Source organism: Magnolia sinica, chromosome 4 (genome assembly GCF_029962835.1).
Source record: "Magnolia sinica isolate HGM2019 chromosome 4, MsV1, whole genome shotgun sequence".
Taxonomy (NCBI): Eukaryota; Viridiplantae; Streptophyta; class Magnoliopsida; order Magnoliales; family Magnoliaceae; genus Magnolia; species Magnolia sinica.
In genome coordinates this window covers 12,378,263-12,403,968 of record NC_080576.1, presented here as the reverse complement: position 1 = coordinate 12,403,968, position 25,706 = coordinate 12,378,263, and the positions used below count along the sequence as shown (strand labels likewise).

The window sequence follows — 25,706 nt, the reverse complement described above, 5'->3', positions numbered from 1 at the left end:
CCAAATCGAATTCTTGGAGTAGAAGGATCCATCGTATCAGGCGGGGCTTAGAATCATTCTTCGAAAGAAGATACTTAAGTGCCGCATGATCTGTATAGATAATGATCTTGGATCCGATTAAGTAGGACCTAAATTTGTCCAAGGCGAACACTATGGCTAAGAGTTCCTTTTCCGTAGTCGAGTAGTTCACTTGGGCAGGATTTAGAGTCCTACTCGCGTAATGAATGACGTAGGGCCTCTTATCTTTTCTCTGGCCTAGGACCGCCCCAAGAGCATAATCAGAAGCGTCGCACATAAGCTCAAAAGGAAGGTTCCAGTCGGGTGGCTGCATGATAGGTGCAGTGGTTAACGTGCCCTTAAGCTTGGTGAAAGCTTCCTGGCACTGCTCAGTCCACTCATACGGAGCATCCTTTTGAAGAAGATTACATAAAGGACGAGAGAGAAGACTAAAGTCCTTTATGAATCGCCTGTAAAATCCTGCGTGTCCTAAGAAGGATCGCACGTCTCTGATGTTCTTGGGTGGGGGTAGGTTAGAGATAAGATCGATTTTTGCCTTATCTACCTCGATTCCCTTGGACGAGATGATATGCCCAAGGACTATTCCCTTCTGAACCATGAAATGACACTTCTCCCAATTAAGTACCAAGTTCTTTTCTTCACATCTTTTCAGCACACATTTAAGACTTTCCAAGCACTTGCTGAAAGATGGACCGTAAACAGAGAAATCGTCCATGAAGACCTCTAGATATTGCCCCACCATGTCAGAGAAAATACTAAGCATACATCGCTGAAAAGTGGCAGGGGCATTACATAGTCCAAATGGCATCCTTCGATAGGCAAAGGTGCCGTAAGGACATGTAAATGTGGTCTTTTCCTGGTCTTCAGGGGCTATCTCTATCTGGTTGTAGCCCGAATACCCGTCAAGGAAACTGTAATAGGAATGACCAGCTAACCTTTCCAGGATCTGATCAATAAATGGTAAAGGAAAGTGGTCTTTCCTCGTGACGGTATTCAACTTCCTGTAGTCAATGCACATTCTCCAACCAGTAGTGACTCTAGTTGGCACGAGTTCATTATTAGCATTGGCTACGATGGTGATTCCGGACTTCTTAGGGACCACTTGAGTTGGACTCACCCATTGACTGTCAGATATAGGGTATATAATACCCACATCCAATAGTTTAAGAACCTCGGCCTTAACCACTTCCTTCATGTTTGGATTTAGTCTACGTTGTGGTTGCCGAGCGGTTTTTGCATTATCCTCAAGATATATGTGGTGAGTGCAAATCGAGGGATCGATTCCCTTGAGGTCCGCTATCGTCCATCCTAGGGCTCCTTTATGCTCAATGAGAGTAGATATGAGCATACTCTCCTGTTCTTTCTCCAGGTGGGCAGAGATCACCACCGGGTATGTCTCATCTTGACCTAAATAGGCATATTTCAAATCAGAGGGCAAAGGTTTTAGGTCAAGCTTCGGCGGCTTGAGGTTAGACGGTAGAGGCACTACATCGGTTTGTGGCAATTCTTCAAATTGTGGCCTCCACCGGTTAACTTCAAGTACCGGTACAGTATCAAGCAAGGCACACGTCTCCCTAATCATGTCATCATCAAAATCATGGGAGAGGGCCAGGCACGTCTCTAGATGGTCGGAGGATAAGGTCAGAGGTGTCGTATCTTCCACGAAAGAGTCAATCATATTAATGTCGTGGAAATCGTCACCATCCTCTGAGTTGCTGCCGTTATTGAAAAAAATGTTTGACTCCAATGTCAAATTTCCAAAAGACATAGTCATGATACCATTCTTACAATTGATAATTGCATTTGATGTAGTAAGGAATGGGCGACCAAGAATGACGGGAATCTGAGTGCTCATGTTATTGATGGGTTCGGTGTCCAGGATGATAAAGTCTATAGGGTAGTAAAATCTATCAACTTGGACCAACACATCCTCAATTATCCCTCTTGGTACACGAACAGAGCGATCAGCAAGTTGTAATGTGGTTAGGGTGGGTTTTAATTCACCCAAACCTAACTGTTTGTATACCGAGTAGGGAATCAAATTGACGCTCGCTCCTAAGTCAAGAAGTGCGTGATCAATTCGATGGTTCCCGATTACACATGATATGGTTGGGCTACCGGGATCCTTGAATTTCTGCGGCACGTCTTGCTTCAGGATGGCACTCACTTTCTCAGTCAAGAAGATTTTCTTTTGAATAATTTTCCGTCTTTTGGTCGTGCATAAGTCTTTCAGGAATTTGGCATATGAAGGTATCTGTTTAACGACATCAAGTAGAGGAATGTTGACTTTCACCTGTTTCAACACCTCTAGGATATCCTGAGAGTTAGAGAGAGATTTTGGTGAAACCAACCGTTGGGGGAATGGAGCAACTGGCTTCTCTAGAAGTTCCGGTTCTACTTTTTGTGGGGCATCACTGGATCCATCATTGTTGTCCTCTTCTGGTTCTTGAGGCTTTTCGGGCCTAACCGGAAGAGTTTTATCAATGATCTTCCCACTCCTAAGAGTGGTGATGGATTTAGCATGTCCCATCTGATTTGAAGAGCTGGGATCATTATTCTCGTACTGCGGTTTAGGATTGGGGAGCGGTTGTGCAGGAAGCATCCCCTTTTCTATAACCGTCATACGAGAATCTATCTTTTGCATAAAATCTGTAATTCCCCGCATTGCCTGAGCCAGCTCTTGTATGGGATTTTGAACCGGTTCCTCTTGAGGTTTCACTTGATTTGGATTTTGATTAAAGAAACCTGGAGGAGTAGCCGTTTGTCCATTCCTCCAACTAAAGTTTGGATGATTTTTCCAGCCAGGATTGTATGTATTGGAGTTAGGTCTAGTAAAAGGTCTTTGATAATTATTTACGGCATTGGCTTGTTCATTCAACACTCCTCGAAAGGCAGGAATTGTAGGACAGTTTTCAGTTGTGTGAATGTTGCAATCACAGATGCCGCAAACAATTTCATTGACCTTATCCTTCTTTCCTTCCATGGCCTCAACTTTCCTTATGAGCGTAGTCACTTTACACTTGAGATCATCCTCTTCTTTCAAGAGATATAACCCACCTTTCTCCTTTAATTGAGTCGGCCTAGACGTGGTGTTCGCCATTGGGTAATAGTCTCATGATTGTGTTTTTTCAGCGAGACTATCGAGGTAATCCCATACCTCGTCAACATCTTTGTTGATGAACTCTCCATTACACATTGTCTCGACCATTTAGCGCATGGAAGATGTCAGTCCATCATAGAAAAAATTTGTAATGCGCCACGTTTCAAATCCGTGTTGTGGGCATGAACTGACCAAATCTTTGAACCTTTCCCAACATTGGAAGAATGTTTCATCTTCCTTTTGGGCAAAGTTCATGATTGCTTTTCTGAGGGTAATCATTTTATGATGTGGGAATAATTTTTTTATGAATTCCCTCTGCATGTTGTTCCATGTGCCAATGGATCTAGGATGCAGTGAATGTAACCACGTCTTAGCTTTCTCTTTTAAGGAAAAAGGAAAGAGTTTCAGTCTAATTGTATCCTCAGATACATTAGGAAAACATAATGTAGCTATAATCTCATCGAACTCTTTCAAATGTAAATATGGACTCTCTGATTCAAGTCCATGAAATTTGGGAAGGAGTTGGATAACTCCTGACTTGATGTCCATTTGTCCTGTGTTTTCAGGAAAAATCATGCATGAGGGCGTACTCACTCCCGCCGGTTGTAGATAATCTCGTAAGGTACGAGGCGGGGGTGCCTGTTGCACCTTATTTTCATCTTTGGTATCCTCCACCCTGGGTGGAAGTAGAGGAGGTTGGTCTTCAGCCATAACCTCAGTTAACTCAGGGGATTTCGAGCGGTGTCTAGTCCTGCGATGGATAGTCAACCCCTCAACCAATCCTCCTTTAGTCAAGAGACGTCGAGTGTCGTCACGGGCCCACTTGGGCATGAAACACTCGCAGCCCTCAATCAAATTCAAAGTCTAATCCTAAGAAAGGAAAAGAAAAGCTAAAAAGAAAGAGAGGGAGAGTTGGAAAGGAATTACCAAATTGAAGCCCCTAAGTTAAGGACCTGCAAAATAAAACAAAAATAAGTTAGATTCTAAAAGAAAGTGGAAACTTCTAAAATAAATTAGGAAAGTCCTAAACTAGAAAGTAAATTACTAAAAGAGAATTGAAAAATAGAGAGTAGGGAAGGAGCTTACCGAATTAGAAATTTCTATCTTAAAGGCGTACAAAATAGGAATGTTAGTTTCTAAACAAAAATTCTAAAAATAATTTAGGAAACAAATTAGATTCTAAAATTAGAAAGTTATTAAAAATAAAAGTAGAAAATTAATTAAGAAATAACCTAGTTCTAAGAATAAACTATTTCCTACATATGGGAGGATACTAGAATTAGAAAATTTATAAAATTCAAATCCTAATTCAAAAAGGTAGAAAAAGTAAAGAGATTATGAAGGAATTACCAATTTATGGACTTATGTCAGGATCCTACAAAATATGGAAACAAGTTAGTTTCTAAGAATAAAATAAAATAAAAACTTTTAGCCTAAAGTTAGTAAAATCCTAATCCTAACCTAATTCTAAAACTGATTAATTTCAGAGAATCGTAACCCCGGCAACGGCGCCAAAAACTTGTTCACTCCCCAAGTATAGGGTTGTGATGTAGTAATAAACTCGGTAAGACCGAGGTCGAATCCACAGGGACTGATACCTGTACGTTATCTGAAACCAAGTAGAACTAGAACTAGACTAAGATGTGATCTAAACAAAATAGAATTTAAGAAATAATTGTGGAATAATTATCTAAAACTTTAAGGAATTCAGAGGAAGGAAACTAGGGATTCAGAGGATCCACTTGTAGAGATCAGGGAGATCTTATGCTTGCATCAGGAATCATGGAAATCAAACTGAATTTACTTGATCTAAGTTTTAAGAGATGAAAAGTATATGAATTAGAATGGATTCCATCATCTAACCATGCCAGGAGACAAAGCAAACAACATGATTAAACTAATTACCAACTAATCAACCATGTATGAGGATCAGGAAGGGTACTGTCATCCTACCATGCCCATGGAGCAATGATGGACAACAGGGCTTCCTGACTTCATAAACATAAAAATGGGAAAGAAATATTCAAAGCCATTGCAAACCCATTGTAATTTCAGTCACAACAGACCATTAAAGACTAAGAAAAATATTCCTTATAATAATCAACTTAAAACCAAGTTCAGTTCAGAAGTTTAAATTAAATGCATGAAATAGTATCTCCCATCTCGCTACAGGCTTCACCTCTTAGCCCCAGCTAAGAGGATTAGCCACACATGATATGGGCTAAATTCCAATTAAAAGAAAGAAGAAGAAGAAGAAGATGAAGAAGATGAAGAAGAAGAGGAAGAAGAGGAACCAAGACCCCACCTTTGCTTCGTTCACTCTACACGTGCAGCAACCCAGCCACCAGCAGCGTCCCTCCTCTGTACTCTCTCAATCTCTCTAACCAAGCCTTCCCCCTTCTCTCTCCATTTTTTCCTTTATAAAGATGGAACGCTCCCATGCCAGCAGCTCTGTGGAGTCCCAAAGGGAATAGGATGCGGAACTCTTACGCAGCCGAGTTCGTATGCGCAGCAAAAGCGCAAAACGATTTGCGTTTGGAGAGAATTTGCGGCGTGATATCGACCTACCTGACAATTCTGAAATCTTGGCTAGGATATTGGCTTCCCTCTAGACATATTAGACGGTCTGGATCACTCAAAATGTTAATGATCGTGACACACTACCTCCCGCAAATCCCGGATTCCCCGAACGCGCGTAAGGCGTACGCAGAGGCGCTGACGTGTTCGGTGGGCCCCACAGAGGTATTTTCGGAGAAATCCACCCCGTCCATTGGATTCAGGATGAAATTTTGGTCAAGAATGGGTGGTTTTGAACGTCCATTCATGAGGCCCAAAGAAGAAATCATGCCAAAATTCATTTTGAACGTTGCAGGAGTGCCTACTTGTGGCCTCTGTATCGTACACATGTGCACGCTTGGGTGTAAAATTTTAGTAAGGGTTTATAGCATTTGAGGCCCTCTACACGATGGATGGCTTAGATCATCCGAAAAATTACACAGTGGGGCCCACTACCGTCCGCAAAATGGACGTCGTCCGTCCGTTACGTAGCGCGAAACGGCTGCTGCCGTGTTTGGGAAGGAGACACGGGTCAGCGCTGCTGACCCGCGTCTGTTGGCTCGGTGCGGCTCGGGTCTATGTGTGCTGTGCACACACACATCACATACGGGCCCCACAGTGATGTGTTTCAACAATCTGATCCATCCATTCATTTTCCCATCTTATTTAAACCGTCGAGACCAAAGTTGAGGCAGTTCCAGATATCAGGTGGGCCCAGAATCAACTGTTTATGGGCTGATCTGTCAGTTGGGGTACTTCCATAGTGATCCGATGGCTGAAATTTGATATGTACGGTTAATTTATGGCCCTCAGGCCATGTATGAAGTTTGAGCCAATCAGATGGCAAGAACTATGTGATCTTGCATTTTTCACCAATTTCGGGCCTCTTTAACGTGAATGGCCTGCTTTCCTCGGATCCTTGATGCATAATTTCATCGATCTTCGTCTCCTGGAGTCTGTCCCTTGCCTTGGGTGTCATCAGAGCGTTAAATCCATGCTTTTAGTACCATTTTCCAGTCCAAGCTCGTGAATACACCCTGCATCACAAACATGATTAAATCAGGCCGTTAAACAATACTATGTTTGTAAATCCAGGTAACAACTGGGTCTGATATGCAATATTTGACCCTCAACAGTGCGCGCGCGCGCGCGCACGCGCACTGCACACCTTCTTATGTTAGCACCAGTGTGCACCTTTGCGCGTCTTGGGCACAGAATTTGAACAGTTCATGTGATGCGGCACCCCTTGAAATCTCAAAAACCAACTTTTAACCTGTTCCAAAACTCTGTGGGCAATGGCAAAAGGAAACAATTTCCTCTCTTGATTTACATTTTTCTTTACTATTTCCTGATTCCTGCATATTAGCATACCTTTTTATTCTTCCATGGAAGATAGAGAGATTACAAAAGATTTACTTTAATCAGACACTGCAACACTTTAAGACACATTGGTGAAATAATCAGCCATGAGTTTTACAAGTCAACAGAGGATCCAAATATGAAGAGAAAACAACCATGCCTAGCTATTTGTTGCACTTCCATGGAAAATTCCTGCAGCTACTGCATTGCTTGGTCATTTATAGGTCAGTTCCGCTTATTTGACACGGAGACACGAGGACACAGCATCGCAATTTATTTCAACTGAGCTTCCGAACACACCTTATTGTTGGATTCTAATCCAAATAAATTAACCCACACCCGATTTCTCCATATCAACAAATAAATCTTTAATTGAAGGGTGACTAACTCTACGCTGATCAGTTCCTATAAACACAACATTTTTCATTACTAGATTCTAACCCAAACAATCCCAACACGTGATTTCTTTATACCTGCAATTAAATCTACAAAGTGGGGCTTACCTTACAATCATCAGTCCATCTTTTGGTGAGATAAGCATTGTAAATCATTAATTTCAATTGAGCATCCAAACATACCATTCTTTATTATTAGATTGTAATCTAAACAAAACCCAACGTCAGATTTCTCTAACAAATTAGATTGTAATCCTGGTCGCGCTCTTGTTGCCACTCCCGCTTATTGGGCTCGCTGCTGGATCGAGAGAGAGATGGCAAGAGAGGAGAGAGCGAGCGAGAAATAGAAAGATGGGTCTTGCGAGAGGGAGATAGCAAGCAAGAGATAGAGAGATGGGTCTCGCAAGAGAGACGAAGGGGTGTTTCGCATGCAGGAGAGAGGGACCGAGACCGCGAGAGATGGAGGGAGAACCGGAGAGAGGGGGGGAGAAATGAACGAGAGGGGACGCGGATTTCCTGCGAAAGCCTTTAGAAGGGAGTTCCTGCGCTTGAAACTTAGGTGGGGTCCACCGTAATGTTTTTCAGAAATCCACTCTGTCTATCCGTTTTGTGAGATCATTTTAAGAGATGAGATCAAAATTGAGTAGGATATAAGACTCAAGTGTGCCGTACTAAAGGAAAAAGGTAGTTAGGGAAATTTCGACCGTTGAAATCTCCCTAGGTTCGACAGTGATGTTTAAATACCATCCATACCGTTAATAACGTCATTTGTACTAGGATGAACTGAAAACAAAAATAATACCATGATTCAAAACTTTTTTGGCCCCACGAATATTTCAACCGTGGACGTTCAATTATCACTTTTTCAGCCCACTTGAGCATTGGATACGGTTCATTTTTTTCCTCATATCCTAAAATGAACTCAAAAAATGGATTGACGGAGAGGATTTCTCACAAATATGACAGTGGGCCACACCTGGATTCCCAGTGCAGGAACTTCCTGCTGAAGGCTTTCGCAGGAAATCCGCGTCCAACGAGAGGGGGAGTTTGGACCCCGACGCCAGTCCCTAAGCCGTCAGAGGCTAACGGCTCTTCGTTTCTCGCACGTCTTCCTCTCCCATGATGCCCGCTAGCAGGACCAATCCTTGCTTGACACGTCAAGGTTCCACCACTCGCTGGTTCCACGGTCTCACCCAAGTAGTGATGCAGTTAGGGAGAGCTTACCTTTTGAAATAGATATTATTTGGCTTACGTTAGTAGACATTTTTTTTTTTTTGTAAATTTATAAACTAGTTTGTCCTTATACTGTCCAAGTAATTCCCATGTTTGCACTCCTTTTAACGGTCCTTTTGAGGTAAGCCGACGTGCTGAATGACTTACATTGAAGGTGGGGCCTCACATGATGAATGGTTCACATCAAAGGTGGGTAAATATAATGCATGGTCACATCAAAGGTGAGCCCCACATGATGGATGGCTCGCATCAAAATGTGGCCCTGATCCACATCGAGCAAGCCCTACCAAATGGAAAGTTGATAGTAAAGGTGGGCTCACATGATGAATGACCTATACTGAAGGTTGGCCCCCACATGATGGACCTTCCGCAACAAATGTGAGACCTACATGATGAATGGCGGACATCAAAGTGGGTCCCACATGATGGATGACTCGGATCAAAATGTGTCCCAGCATAATGGACTATGTACATTAAGTGGGCCCCAGATGATGGAGTATTCACATCAAGCGGGCTCCACATGATAGATGGTCCACAACAATGGTGGGACTTCATGGTTTATGGTGCACATCAAAGGTGGGCCCCTCATGATGAATGACCCATATTGAATGTAGGGCCCCACATGATGTATGGTCCACATTAAGGTGGCCCACATAATCGACGTTTCACATTAAAGGTGGGCCCCACATGATGAATGGCTCACATCAAGTGTGGCCCAACATTATGGAACATCCACATCAAGTGGGCCCCATTTGATGGGCGGTCTACATCAAAGGTGGGACCCACATGATGGATGATGGTCATTGAAGGTGGGCCCACATGATGGTTAGTTCAAGTCAAAGGTGGGCCCAAGTGATGAACGCCGATATTGAAGGTGGGCCCCCACACAATGAATGGTCCACATCAAGTTGGGTCCAAATAATGGACAGAGTGGGCTTCACATGATGGATGGCCCACATCAAAGTGTGACATCTCATAATGGTTGGTCCACATCAAGTGGGCACCACCTAAATGGACATTCCACATCCAAGGTTTCTCATGATGGATGACTCATATCCAAAGTGGGCCACATGATGAATGATACACATAAAAGGTATGCCCCACATGATGAATGGTAGATAACAAAAGTAGGCCCCACATGATGGACAATCCACTTCGAAGGTAAGGCCATGCTATGGACACATCAGATGTGGACTCCACGTAATGGGTGATGGGCAGTGGATATTGAGGGGCCCCACACAAAGTACAATTTGCATTGATGGTGGGCCCCACATGATGGATGACCTACATCAAGGTGGCCCCCTAAAGATGAATAGTCCACATTCAAGACGGGCCTTGCATGATGGACGGTCCACCATGAAGGTTTGGCTCACACGATGAACGGTCCACATCAAAAGTGAACTCCATATGATAGGTGATCCACATTTAATGAACGACTTAATAGATGGCTCGAATGTCTTAAATTATAAAGATTATAGCCATCCATTCTTTTGGTATTTAAGGTATGCGTCATTTATGGTAAGATCCATCCTAACAACTATATGAATTGCTATTATAATAGAGTTGTCAGTAATCTTTAAAAATAACGTCAATTAACCTTTTAAAAAAAGCTATTCTTTGAAAGTTTTACTAAATATGCTTATTTTAAATAAGAGTCTTTTTTTAGACTTGAAAAAGTAATTTTACTAAACAAGTTTATTTAAAACCATAGCTAAAAATAAATAAATTTATTAGAGTAGTTCTTATTAACAATGCTCTTATTGAATTATAATAAAGATGCCAAATGAACTCTAAAACTCGAGTAAAATACATGGTAAGAAAAGGGGGAAAATGCCCATTGATCAAAACATTTATAAAATAAGAAACATTTATAAAATAAGGAAGTTTTGAATGAGGCTAATATTCCTGCTTTCAGTTTAACTCACTTAAAATGACCTGATGAACCGTTTTATATGGCATATAGATGCGGTATGTCAGTCCCCACTGTTTTCTTTAAGGTGGTCTACTTGGTTTTTAGATTATCTCATTTTTGTATTGGGTCTACTTGGTTTTTAGATTATCTCATTTTTGTAATGGTACCCTAACATGAGCTGAAGAAAATGGTGATGGCCAAGTTTCTTAGTTTTACACCTGGCAAGCAATGGGAGCTCCACGTGTTGCTTTCCTAGGTGCACCACCAAACCCCTCAGAACCAACGAGGGTGCTGTAAAAGCTCTGTCCGCCCCCACCATAATGTATGTGTTCACATCGTCCATCCATCTTTCCTGCTCATTTAGAGCATGAGCTAGCCAAAATAAGGTAGATAAAAGTTTCAGGTGGAACATGCCACAAGAAATAGTGGTGATCGAACTTCTACCGTTAAATCTTCTAAGGGTCCACTGTAATGTTTATTTGCCATCTCACTGGCTGATTAGGTCTCACACACTTACACCTTAATCCATAGCTCAAGTGGTAGACTGAGTGAAAGATACCCTGTTTCAATATTGAGGTCTTGGTATCGATTCCCTAGTGGGGGTGGCTACCAGTGAAGTGTGAACTGCTAGTGGGTGTGTACTAACAAGCTAACAAAAAAAAAAAGGAAAGTCTCACGCACTTGCATAAAGGATAAAGGGAAAATACAAATATTAACTTGATCCAAAACTTTGTATCCTTAAAAGTTTTTAATGGTTGGCATTCAATTACTATCGTTTCTCATGGTGTAGTTCATTTGAGATTTGATCTATTATTTTTAAAATAAACTAATAAATGGATGAACAATATAGATAAAACACATATATCATGGGAGGCCCCACAGCTTTTCCCATGCGGACTAGCGCCAACGTCAATGCTAGAGGGGTCATTACTTATTCGAGTCTACGTGGCAATGGTACACAAATTGCGTACTAAGTAAAACTCTATAGGGCCCACCACGGTGTATGTATCTTATCCAAGCTATCCATCTCTTTTCCTGCTCATTTGAGAGTATGAGCCCAAAATTGAAGCACGTTCAAAGCTCAATTGGACCATATCATAAGAAACAATGGGAATTGAATGCCTACATTTGAAAAATTATTGAGGGCCACAAAAGTTTTGAATTAAGCTAAACAGGTTGGATAACAAATATACATCATTGTGAGCCCTAGGAAGGTTTTAGGTTATCATTATCCTTCTATTTCCTATGTGGTGTGGTCTACACGAGCGTTAGATATATTTCAATTTTGGACTCATGCCATAAAACAAGCCGGAAAAGCATACTAGCCCATTGATGAGACCCATATATCAATGTACCCCAGAGAGTTTACTCAGCACATCATAGCACGTTGAGTTATAAATAGGGCTGTAAATGGGCCAAGCTAAGGTAGGTCTCAGCAAGTATTTTGAACTTTTTTGGGTCGGGCCGTCTATATTATAACTAGAGGTGGGCACGGGACAACTCGATCCGACTAATTCGACTCGTCCGACTCGTTCAGATTCGACTCGACTCGAACCGAATGGGTGAGTTGGTCTGAACCAAGTAGGCTTCGCCCAATCTGAACTTAAACTGAGTCGAGTTTGAGTTACCTAGTAGCTCGACCTAACTTGACCCAAAACTCAATCCGGTTACACTCTACTCGATCCGAAACCCAAATCTCTAATCCTACCCGCCTCACCCTACCTTGACCCGATCCCAAAATCTCTCTCCCTCCCTCATCCTTTTCATCTTCCGAGCCTGACAACCACCCACCACTATCACCCTCCTCCTCTCCACTCTCTCAGTTTCTCTCTCCCTCATCTCTCAATCTGATTCGGTGCCTACTTGACCTAACTCGGTATTTTTGACTAGATCGGACTCGGATTGAATCAAGCATGCTAGACTCAGTATCAAGTCGGATCAAGTTTGGGTTAGGCATGTTTCAAAACCGGATCGAGTTGAGTCAACCCTAACTCGGTCTGACTCAACTTGATGCCCAGCTCTAATTGTAACTTTTTTCAAGCCCGAGCCCGGCCCATTGACACCCCTAGTTATAAACCCTTTGTCTTCCTCCTTTGGAAAAAATTAAGTATACTTGCAATGGCACTAACATTCACACATGGTAAAGTGCAGCATCGAAAATACTCACTTGGTAGGGTACATTCTCACTACTCCCTTTAAGCCTTTCGATTCATCTTCTAAGAAGAACGAGTACAATGAATGCGGTTTGCTCACGATGGTCTATCTATTTTTATAAAATGTTCGTCGAATAGAGAAGAACGCTAGCGAATTTTTGGCCCTTCGGAGCTTCATAGGGTAGTCCACCTGATGAACGGTTTGGATCCTGTACTTTAGCTTGTTCAAGTGTGGCTGTCCTAGGGTCCTTACTCTTACCCGGGTGGTAGACTCCCAGGAGTTTCAACACCGGGTCAAGGGTTCGAGTATCCACCAGTGGTGAAATCCCACGGCGTGCGAGTGTGGGGGTGTATGCGTGCGTCTGTTAAAAAAATAAAAAAGGTGTGGCTGTCCTAGTATAGAATGCACTCATGCCGATCGGAACGCCCACGTCCGTTTTGCGTAACACCTAACACACTCATGTTTTGTAGGGCCCACCATGTTGTATATATAACATCCACTCTGTCCATCAGATCTATCTTCAATTCTAGGCCCTGGGGCAAAAAATCAGCTATTTTCACAACCCATTTGGACCACACCACATGGAACAGTGAGGATGGCATGTCAACCATAGGTTTGTGTATGAAGCTACAATGGCGTGTATCTGTCATCAATTCAGTTAATCAGCTAACAATGTTGGAATGATCTTTTTGGTTCTCATCTGATAGAGGGTGTGGATTTACATATACAACATGTGGTCCCCACAGAGAATGGGTGCTTTCTGCCGCGATTGAAACCGAAGGGGTAAAAATAGCAGGCGGATTGCGTATGAGTTCTCTGTAGGCCCGCCGTGACGTATGTGTCTTATCTACGCTATCCATCCATTTCTCTAAATTATTTTAGGGCACGAGACAAAAATTGAAGCATATCCAAAGCTTAAGTCGACCACACCACGGAAAACAGTTGAAATTGAAGGCATGCCGTTGAAAACTTCTTAGGAGCCACTGAAGTTTTGCATAAGTTGATACCTGTGTTTTCCCTTCATACATGTCCGTATGACCTTATGAACAGGTTATATGACAAATACACATTACTGGTCCTAGCAAGGTTTCAACGGTGGGTGCCTTTACCCTCACTGTTTCCTGTGGTTTGGGCCACCTGTGGTTTGGGCCACTTGTGCTTTGGTATCTTTCAATTTTGAGCTCATCCCCTGACGTGATCGGGCAAAATGGATAGACGGCATGGATAAGACAAATAATCATGTGTGGCCCGCACATTTTACAAAGTAGGCAATTGCCAATGGGTTTCTCTAACATCAACCATCTCAGTGGTAGACTTTGATGAGTTTCAACGCTGAGGTCTTGGGTTCATACCTATAGGTGGTGAAACCCCACTACGGGGTATGTCTCGGGTGCGGGTTAAGAAAACAAAAAAAATAAACAAAACAAAACAATACAAAACCTCAACTGTCTCAAATGAGCTAAACCCATGCAACCCTTCTGTTATTAGGCTATTATAGATCCATGGTTCGTAAGGTCACAAGGACCTACATGAAGAGAAAAAACAAATATCCTATTAATCCAAAACTTATGTGACCTGCAAAAAGGATTTCAATGGTAGACCTCGTCCGTTACTTATTATTTCAGTAAGGTCCACTTGATCTTTGGATTTGCCTTATTTGCAGCTTAAGCTTTAAAACTTGCTCGCCAAATGGACAGACTGTTTGGATATAATGCATTTCTCATGATGGTACTCACAGACCTGGTGACGTCAACACACCACATAGGTTGGTGGTGTGTGGTACACTAGCCAATCCACTTCCCATTTTAGGACATGAGTCCAGAAAGCAAGGCTGAAGCACAAGTGGACCACACCACAAGAATTAAAGAGGATAATGACATTTACCATTGAAACCTTCTTAGGCCTACCATGATGTTTATTTGCCGTCATGGATGAAGGGAAAATACAAACATCAACTTGATATGGACCTTTGTGGTGACCAATAAGTTTTCAACTGTAAGCATCCAGTCCCCTTTGTTCCTTTGGCATGGCCCACTTGAGCTTTGAATCTCCATGCCCTAAAATGAGCCGGCAAGATGATAGACAACTTGGATAAAATATTTGTTGAAATTTAGTTTTTTGAAAATAAAAATATTGAAATTTTTTCAAAATTTTCATTTCAACACCGAAATGCTTTTTAAAAAATTTTAAATGAAATATATGTGGTGTGTGATTTTGTCCCCCCATCGAAAATGAGAAGAAAAAATTATAATTTATATGTGTGAGTGTGTGTATTATTCTTACCTATAGTTGTGCACTTTGAGTATGTAAGAAGATCTCCAGATAGGCTTGTCTTATCCGAGGGTGTAAATTTTATGTGATTCAGCTGGGTGAAAAAATAATAATTAACTTTATTTTACTTTTATTTTTGGTATTTCCAGCACATTCTTTATAACAATATATACATCAAGGTAGGCCCCCAGAACATCCCTGGTTACCAGGTCTCCACGCAATCTGCATCCGGCCATCCAGACACTGTTATTTTTGGACTGAATCCTATCCACTTGAACAGTCCAGATTGAAGACGGTGCTGTGGCCCCACAGCAACACGTACTTCTATCAATAGATACTCATCACATATTTGCTCACACTCGTGCAGAGATTTGTGTAGAGGATCTAAGCTATATATGTAAAAAGGTGGTCCACATTATAAAGATCACGTGGGATGCCGGACCAATCTGTTGTTGGGTGTGCGACAGCCGTGCATTGAGTCAGATCATCTTTTGTACAATGATTCCTAGGTTTCAGGCCACCTGATGAGTGGACCATCCTGGATTTCCCCCCATGTGGTATGGTGGGGCCGACCTTCTGAGCTGCATGGATTTTCAACGAAGGTGAGACGTTTTCAGGAAAGAAAGCGTTGGTTGTATGTGAATACCTCAACTCCACGAGGTAAAGAAAAAAATAGAAAATGATTTTTAAAATTTTCAAAATATTGATTAATCCTCATCAAACAAGTTCACAACCTTTTAAACAGTGACATAAACTTTAGGAAAAAGTTTCAAAATCAAACAAACCATGATTTATCATAAATAGTAAACTTACTATTTATGACCGGACATGATTTTCACTTCACTTAAAATGGTTTTCGGCCAAAAATAATAAGTCTCCTATTTAGCTCAATCACGTTATTCTTCTAATTTTTCTAAGCATTTACATTTTTGACACAACTCCTATGAGCTACAATCAAACTAAATTTTACTATAAATAGTAGAATTAAAATTAAAATTAATTTTCAACCATCGATCTAATGGAATCACACAAATTCAGCTTCGGCAACCCAGCGTAAGCGGGGCTGGGTGGCTAAAGTAGCTTCCCTTACCCCAAAATCATATATGGTACGATCTGATCACACATTCCTGTTCGTAAGGAGGGCTGGGTGGCTAAAGTAGCTTCCCTTACCCCAAAATCATAAATGGTCTGATCACTCATTCCGGTTTGCGAGATATACATGTTTTAAGATTTCGATGATCAGGATCACTTCTGCCTCTGATCGGGCCTTGCCTAGTCCATCTTGGCCATAAAATTGTTCGCAACCTGCTCTACAGCAGACTAGCCAACCAGCCTAATTGTTCAGATAAAACATCGACACAGTATGGCCCACCTAAATAACAGATGATCTTTAGTCGTTCTATTCTCACACGTTGAATTTGTACAGTGGGCCATTTTCTTTATCTATATTTCATAGCACTTATTGGGCTGCTAGGACTACGATGTACTGGCTGGTGATCATGAGTCCCATGATTTGGATGGTCAGGATTGGTTGAAGGTATATTCATCGTAGAAATCAGGATTGACAATTTTGTTTCTGATCGTGCATTTGGTGGCCATTTTTTGGACCGTTAGGTTTAGGATTTTCTAGTTGGTATGGTTGATCCTTTGAAGGTTTGGTTCACCTGCGTTCTACTGGTAGAGTGGAAGAGCTAACGGTCTTAATAATCTGACATCACGCATTGAATTTAGACTTCTCGACATTTCTTTTTTGATAATCCATTTGATGGGCCACCTAAATAAGTCCATGATTCGACAAGATCAGAGCAGTCGTAGGATGAGCTGTTAACCAGTCGAGTCCCACCATGTAGAAGGCAAGGATTAGGTGAGTCCGGGGTAACAGGGTAGTAGGTGGATCCCTGTCTGTGGGCCCACCTCGATGTATGTGTTGCATATCCACGTTGTCCATTGATTTTTCCAGCTAATCTTATGGCGCTGTTCCAAAAATGAAGCAGACACGAATATCAGGTGAACCACACCACAGGAAAGAGTGGTGATTGAATGCCCACCATTAAAAACTTCCTAAGGTCCACTGTAACATTTATTTGTCGCACTGTACGAAGGGAAAACACAAATACCAGCCTTGATCCAAACTTCTGTGGCCCAAAGAAATTTTTTGATGGCCAATCACGACTGTTTCATGTGATATGGCTCACTTGAGATTTGGATCTACTTTCTCTTTCTTTTTGGGTTCGTGTCCTAAAATGAGCTGGCATAACAGAGGGGCAGCATGATATAAAGCACATACATCAAGGTGGGCCCCATGGTCAGGGACTCACCCACTAAGCTGTTACCCCGGACTCACATGATCTGCCCACTCGTGTAGATGACTTCTAAAATAATACCATTGAATAGTGGTAGACTATGAGGAGTTTCAACACGAGGTCTTGTGGTGAAATCCCACTACTGCGTGCGTGAGTAAAAAAAATAAAAAATAAAATAAAATAAAATAAAAAGACCATTGAATAAGTGCGGTGGACCACACACGTACTAAAACAATCACTGGATTTAAAGGTCCTTACCTAAGTCTACTTCATTGTACACGTGTGACCTATCTAATCAGTGACATCTAGCCCGAGTGCCGCTATGCAAATGTCTTATAGAAGAATGTGGCCTGTGGCCCACCATGTGGATGTCTTACACAAGATGATGCGTGGGACATGATAGTATGTAGAATTAGGAAGGGAACTTTTGTCAATTGAATTGACAGAGGGTATTTTGGTTTTTTTTTCTATGAACAAATAGTTATTTTAGCTTTTATTATTAGTAGCATGAAAGTATAAATAGGTGGGTCCATGATTCAATGATTAAGACCAATGTGGTGATGGCATTTTGTAAGTTGACTAAATGTCAACCGTAAATACATTGTAAACGGTGTAATTATTTCTTTTTAAGCCTATTTCATATTCTGGGTGTTTTTTCACTTTGAGAACTGATGCAAAAAGATTAACTTAGACTTGTAGGCCACACCATGGCGTGTGTGTGTGTGTGTGTATATATATATATATATATATATTCAAGCCATCTATCCATTTTACGTGAATATTTTAGGGCACGAATCACAAAAAAAGATAGATCTGATGTTCAAGTGGCCCACACTAAAAGAAATAGTGTCCTTAAATTTTAGCAGTTGAAAGCTATTTCTTTCATAGGACCTTTATAAATGCTTATTTGTTATATAATCCATTCATAAGGTCACACATATATGGCTAAAGGAAAAACACAAATACTAGCTTGAGCCCTTAGTAAGTATTTAAGTCTTGGGTTTGATTTATCACAATTTTCTATGATGTGGTTCACTCAAGTTTTGAATTTGCCTCATTTTTTGGGCAGTCTGAAATTCAATTGTCTTAACCAAGGAATAATATGAATAAGCCTGTCATACTAGGCCCCACATTTATTTTGCAGTCGGTTGCAACATTCAAAAGGTAAGATATTACCTAAATACTATCTACAGGGTATTTACATGCGACATGGTTAAGCAGAAGAATTCAGCAATGGTTCACAATCAAATGAAAATAGGCTCAACATGTGAGATTCTTTTAACCTAGTCCATCCACAGAGGGTCCAGTCTCATCAAAGGTTTAGATCACTGAATTGGGAGCGAAAACTTTTTCAAAATGAAAATCCAGGCGAAGTATTCAAATCCTCTATTGTGGATCATGCGGGAGTTGTTTGATGCGAGTAAAAAGTTACGTGCTTGGCAAACAGTTTTTATACACGGAACCATTACAGCTTGAGTTGGTTGTGTTCGCTACCGGAGCGGATTAGATGAGACCCGGCCTCACCCAAGATGGTGCAGCCTTACCATGGGCGTGTATGTTCTGTATTCATCCTGTTCATCTATTTTTCCGTATCATTTTAGGGCATTATTTTAAAAAATGAAGTAGATCTAGTATTTAGGTGGACCACACCATAGAAAGTAGTAGTGATTGACCATTAATGAGCCACAAAAGTTTTGAATCAAGCTGATTTTTTTCTTTCTTTTTCTTTCTTTTTTTCGTCAAACTTATTCAACCTTATTAACACATTAGATGGCAAATAAATACAACATAATGTAGCCTTTACTGTGGGGCCATACGCACTTGATGAGTGTATTTTGGACCACCCAGTCCATTTATTTTTCTAGATTGTTTCTGGGCATAATCCCAAAAATGAAGAATATCCATTTATCAGGTGGACTATACTTTAAAAAGTGGTGGTTATTGAACACCCTGCCATTAAAAACTTCTTAAGAGGCACCTTAATATTTTTGTTACAGTTACTTGCCCATCCAATACATTGATAAGGTCAAATAAACATAAATGAAGGTTTAAAAAAAAAAAATCATCAATATTTTTTATACTATGGCTCACTTGATAATTAGACCTACTTCATTTAGTAGATAATGTCCTAAAATGATATGGAAAAACAGATGAACAGGATAGGGTAGATACAGGACATACACAATGTGTGAGGGAGCCCCAAAAAACAAAAAAAACCAAAACCATTGGGCGAGGCCAAGTTCCATACCATGCACATGCAACAATGTCCCAAATATACTAAACGCAATTTTCCAAGTTCCAATACATGATCAGTATAAATGTGCATGTGTGTCATCATTATCCAAGTTCAACACCACATATATGAACGTGTGCCATCATTAATCTTTAAGAAACTTAAATTGTGGCACGTGTCAAATATTTTTCATGTCCATTGATGTCGTACAGCCCACAGACAGTAGGTACGTCAATTTAGAAGGTACCGACTGAGACGTGGCCTGCCCCTCGACATATACTCATGCGTTGTTCCAACCGTACATGTGCCCATCACGCTGATTCAAGACCAACAAAATCGTGGCCCTACATATTCTGAAACCACGCTGATCGGACCATCCTGGCCGGTTGATTGCATGGACGATTAGAAGATCCACTACCCTTATTGTAACCATCTTGATTTTTTATGCCATGCCCTATCGCATCTGTGGCCCACTATTCGGATGGTTGGATTGAGTACGATCGGCTGCGTGTTTGGTGGATGGGGCAAGAATGCTAGTGCATCATGATAATCCGTCATTAGAATCAGGAGGTTTGCTAAGCCCATCCAAACCGTTGCATGCATGCCAATATAGCCCATGTGGGCGATCCAAGCTTAAAAAACATGCTGTTTCAATCCGGTCTGCCAGTGATAATAAACCAAATGGACAGCTAAAACAATTTTCTAGCCGTCCATTTGTTCGAACGCGTTGTGGTCCATCTCAGGTATGAAATGGCCTAATTTTAGGCCAAGAGATCTAAACATTGTGGTTGAAAACGTGCGCCAAACTGTCATGCATGCTTGTAAGTGGATGGCGCTGGGCTCTACGCTCGTGTGGGTTAGCAATTCCTGTTCAAACTTGAAATGCCAACCAACGGTCGACTGGTATTCCCGCCATTTCCCCTTCCTCTGCCTCTTTCCTTCTCATCTGACTTTTGAAGCACAAATCCCAACGCAAAAATCCTTATTCAACCAAATTTCAAGTAGGTGGGCCTCTCAACCACCTATTTTTACTCACCTAAGACACCCATTTCTCTGGATTTGGATCCTCTTTCTTGAATTTTCTCCTCTTTCATGGATATAGGATTGAGGGTGTGTTTGGCTGTTAAATCTATTTCAATTGTGACGATCCAATTTAATATGGAAGACATGGCGCGCATGAGTCAAGTTGGCACCATTTTTAGTTTTTAATGCCAAAAATAAATAAAAATCACTTGGTGCAATCAGATGTATTTCAAATAGGAAACAGTTCCCATTTTAGTTATGATGAGGTGGGACTCCCCAATTTGCATTTAGATTTATTCAATTCATTTTGGTTGAGCATCCAAACGTGGCCCCAGATATGACAAATACTTCTGGGCCACTGAATGTGTTGAAGTGGATTTTAAGTAACATGCATGAAGTGCTAAGGAAAAAACACCCGCATGAAGCTGATATGCAAGTCATGCTCACCTACATGATATCTATATGGTATGAGTTGTAAGTGTTCCTCCATTCATGCCAAGAGTACTTTAGTGCAGAGTTTCACAACTTGAGCTTTTAGAGCAATTGATTATTTGGCAGGGACACACTTTTTTATTTTTCCACTAATAAAATTTTACAAGTTAATATGAACATGATCGAACATTGGACCACTCACACACACCATATGGTTTCTATGAGCTTGACCAATGCGCCGGACGCAATGCCCTTGAAATTAAGCCCATTAAATTGTGTAAAATTCATGGACACTTGTTGGCTCAAATAAGACAATTGAATATTTTTAATTCTTTTAACTACCCAATAAATGTCCAAAGATTCGAGTGTCATCTAATTAAACAGGCCTAATCTTTAGTTCATGATGCATAAAAGCGGACTTGTAATTTGGACATCTTAAATTGAATCATTTGCAATTGGCCTAAGTTTTTTAGGGCCCGTTTGGATTGCAAATTACGTCAGTACTATACTATAAAAAAATATATAATTTTGGATTGCAAATTACGTCAGTACTATACTATAAAAAAATATATAATTATTATGAATTACAATCAATGATTCATCAAAATAAGTAACTTAACTGATAATTTCTAATTTAGTTTATCATAGTAAAATCATAGTGATGATGTTTTTTGATTATTTTAACATTAAATTATAGAAAAAATATACAAATGTGTATTTAAATAAAAAAAAATTATTGTAATATAATATAAAATTATAATGATTATAAATTATAATACTCATTCCTTAATACATTTACAAATTAGCATTATAATTTACAATAAAAAATGGCCCCCAAATGATTCAAAAAAGGCATCAAATGATTTATATATTACCTGTCTATGGATCTCACTGTGCAAGAGTATCAATGTTCTTCTCCAACCTATAATCCAAGCTTATAAAACAAGCTCTTGGATGTGCCAAGGCCCAAATAAAAACAAAGGAGCAGTAAAATGAAAAGACAGGGACGATGGAAGACATCTCTCCAACCTGCACCTAAGGTGGGCCACACAAAAAGATGAGCTCCATCCAATCACAGGTTGTGTAGACTACCGCGTCGTTAATCACGCGGAGCTTTAACAGTGAGTCGTTGGTTCGTGGGACGTGTGACGTAATCAAGCATCGGATCCCCTTCTCGTGCGAGCCCATGAATAAAAGACAAGGATGTACGACCGACAAAAGTCGCCAAGGTACGTACACGTCCCTTCCATGAGCGGTCTATTTATAATATAATCTAAACCGTTGATCTGATGGGCCTGGGTTTGGATGGATCATGACACAAAACTCTCTTTGATGGTCCAGTCTTGATTGGTGTCTCGTGAATAGATGGTTAAGATATATTACAGCAATCTCCACAATCAGCTGAAAAGAGCCAAATATTGGAGGGAGCGGATTAGGTGAGACCTGGGACTCGCCCAAAATGGTGCGGTCCCACCTTGATGTATGTATTATATATCCATGGTGTCCATTTATTTTTACAAATCATTTTAAGGCATTATCCAAGAAATGGAGCAGTCTATTCATTATTACGGATCATTTTAGGGCATTATCTAAAGCAATGAAACAGTCCATTCAGTTTTACCGATCATTTTAGAGCATTATCCAAAAAATGGAGCATTTCATTTATTTTTTTGTATCATTTCAGGGCATTATCAAAAAAATTGAAAGTGTCCATTCATTTTTATGGATCATTTTAAGGCATTGTCAGAAAAATTAAAGGTGTCCATTCATTTTTAGGGTCATTTTAGGGCATTATTCAAAAATTGAAGTAGTCCATTCATTTTCACGGGCCATTTTAGGGCACTATCCAAAAAAACGAAAGTGTCTATTCATTCTGACATATCATTTTAGAGCATTATCCAAAAGAATGAAGCAGTCCATTCATTTTTATGAGGGAATGCCCAACCATTGAAAACTTCATAGGGTGCACTTTAGTGTTTACGCTGTGTTTATTCACCATCCAACAAATATAAGCTTGATCCAAAACTTTTTTGGCCCACGCTTAATTACCACTATTTCCTATGGTATAATCCAACTGATAATTGGATCTGCTTCATTTTTTGGGTAATGCCCTGAAATGATCTGTAAAAACAGATATACAGTGTGATACATACTTCAAGGTGGGTCGCACCGTCTTGGGTGAGTCTGAGGCCTCACCTAGCTAATCCGCTCCTAATATTGGAGGGCTGGGATAGTTTGATGGGAAGATTTTTTGGAGCAGAGTTCACTTCATCCATTGGCGTGGTCCATATGAACAACGAGGAGCATTTTCGAAAATGGGACCTACTTCGTTCGTCCATTGACTCTGCCGCGAGAATCTCCTCTGGACAGCTACCCTTCCTGCAAAAAGGTTAAGAAGAGAACTACAGCAGTGGTCCATGTCGACAGAATGATGCATGTGTTTTATCCAGGCTGTACATCTATTTTGGAACATTATATTAAGGTGCAGATCCAAATTAGGTGGACCGCACAGTAGGAAAACAGTGGTGGTTGAACCCCCACCATTAAAAACAACCTAGTGCCCACTGCAATTTTTATTTTCCATCCAATTATTAGGTCACAAAGACTGAATGAAAGAAAAACAAGAATATGAGTTTGATCCAAAACTTTTGTGGCCCCAATTAATAGTGGGCATTCAATCACCACTGTTAATTTCATGCGAAAGACTTCAGCAAGAAGTTCCTGTGCAGGGCCCCTAGGTGGGCCACCATGATGTTTGTGAGAAATCCACCTCATCCATCTGCTTTGTAAGCTCATTTTAGGACATATAGACAAATATGAACATGATCCAATACTCAAGTGGGCCGAAAACATGAGGATTGAACGTGGGGCCATGGAAGTTTTGAATTAGGATAATATTTGTGTTTTCAGTTCATCCCCAGTAGGAATGATGTTAGGAACGGTATGGATGGCATGCAAACATCACTATTCTCTCTCTTTCTCTCTCTCTCTCTGCTCCTAATACCTCTCTGAAACTTCTGATCATGCAAAAGAGAGGAAGATAGGGTATTTATAGGCTTTGATATGTGTGAGGCATCGATTTACGTGTCATGGGCCTCATTCCACACAGCAACACTATTCACCACGCAACAATATTCATGCACAACAAATTTTTCGAGAGAGGGTCACGTAATGGGCAAGGCTGCCTATCTTGGATCCTTGATAAGTAACAAACCAAACTCCTATCGACTCATACATTTTTTGTACTCCAACAGATGCCTCATCGAACATTCTTTGATTGATTTACGAAATCAAATAAAGGATCAATTTTCTTCTACACAAAAAAGATTCCTTTAACGTGGCCCACCTTAGTCTTAGTTCCTTCTCGCTTTTGAGCTCAAGTCCTAAAATGAGCTCACAAAACGAATGGATGGGGTGGATGTCAAATATCACAGCGCACCCCCACCTAGGTTTCAGTGCAAAAGCCTTTCTCAGGAAATTCACGTCCATTTCTTGTGGTGTGGTTCACCCGAGGTTTTGATTTGCCTAATTTTGGGCTCATGTCTAAAAATGAACCATCAAAATGGATGGAGAACATGAATAAAACACATACATCATGGGAGCCACATAGCACCGCCTAGTAGCAAGTCCATACCAATCCGCATGCGTCCTCTATATCGATGGCTGGTATCTTTCGATTCGACGGATATTTGGGGAATAATCCATCCACGGTACTACATGTATCAATGTTGTTGATTGCGGAACCATGGCCCTTTTTCTGAAAGTGAAAACTCGAGCGTACTACACTTGTGTCGAGGACCGTGCACTTTTCCTGCGTTTAAAGGTAAAATGCATGCAAGTGATCTTTGATGGGGAAAATTTACATATAGTCCTTACAAGATCATGTAAATACTTCAAACCCATGTTTGAGATTGATGACAGGTGAAGTGATTACACCTGCAAAGTCATTGTAGATACCAGAACATGATGGCGATATCCATCACTGGTTGTGGAGCGAATATGCTCTGTTAACTGCATCCATTCTATCCCTTATGTGCGTTCCTTGATGCTTTTCTAGGACTTCTTAAAAAGGTAATAGATCATATCCTGCTCCAACCTGGACCGAAATAGGTGCAAACAAGGGGCTCTATTGGGCCCATTGTCATGTAAGGTTTTAATGGCACCGTTTTATGGTACAAGGCCAAAAATGAGGGAGATCAGAGGCTTAAGTGAACGATATGACAGGACGTAATGATAATGGCACCCACTGTTGAAACCTTCTTAGGGCTCACAAGGTCACACTAATTGCAGATAAAAGGAAAATACAAATTTCAGTTTGATCCAAAACTTTTGTGGTCCCCAATATTGATGTAGAACGTGTCATAGATGCGTTCCTAGCATGGTTGGCCCAAAAGAAGATGGACTGTAACTTTTGATCCGGGTATCATTTCGTCAGAAAACGTGCACTTTCAATTCAAAAATGAATTTTTAAGAAAAAATTATTGTTTTTAGTAATTCCGAATTTTTCTAATATTTTTTTATTTTCTTGTTTTTAGAGTTTTAAATTTTCTTTCTTTTTAGAAATAACTTGTAATTATGCTAGGACTCTTCTAGCAAAAGCTTATTTAGAATTCTTATTTTTAAAAATTAGGCTTTAGAAAAGTTTTATTAAAATTATGATTTTTATTAGAGTTAAAATTTTACTATTTTTGGTAAATATAAATTTTAGTTTATTTTT

General features: G+C 40.5%; 1 non-coding gene across 1 annotated transcript; it reads left to right on the top strand.

The window, feature by feature from the left end:
* The first annotated feature begins 3,284 nt into the window (after positions 1-3,284).
* LOC131244687 (small nucleolar RNA R71) lies at positions 3,285-3,391 on the top strand. The gene has a single exon (XR_009170466.1). It is a non-coding gene; the product is annotated as a small nucleolar RNA R71 (small nucleolar RNA).
* Positions 3,392-25,706: the final 22,315 nt, after the last annotated feature.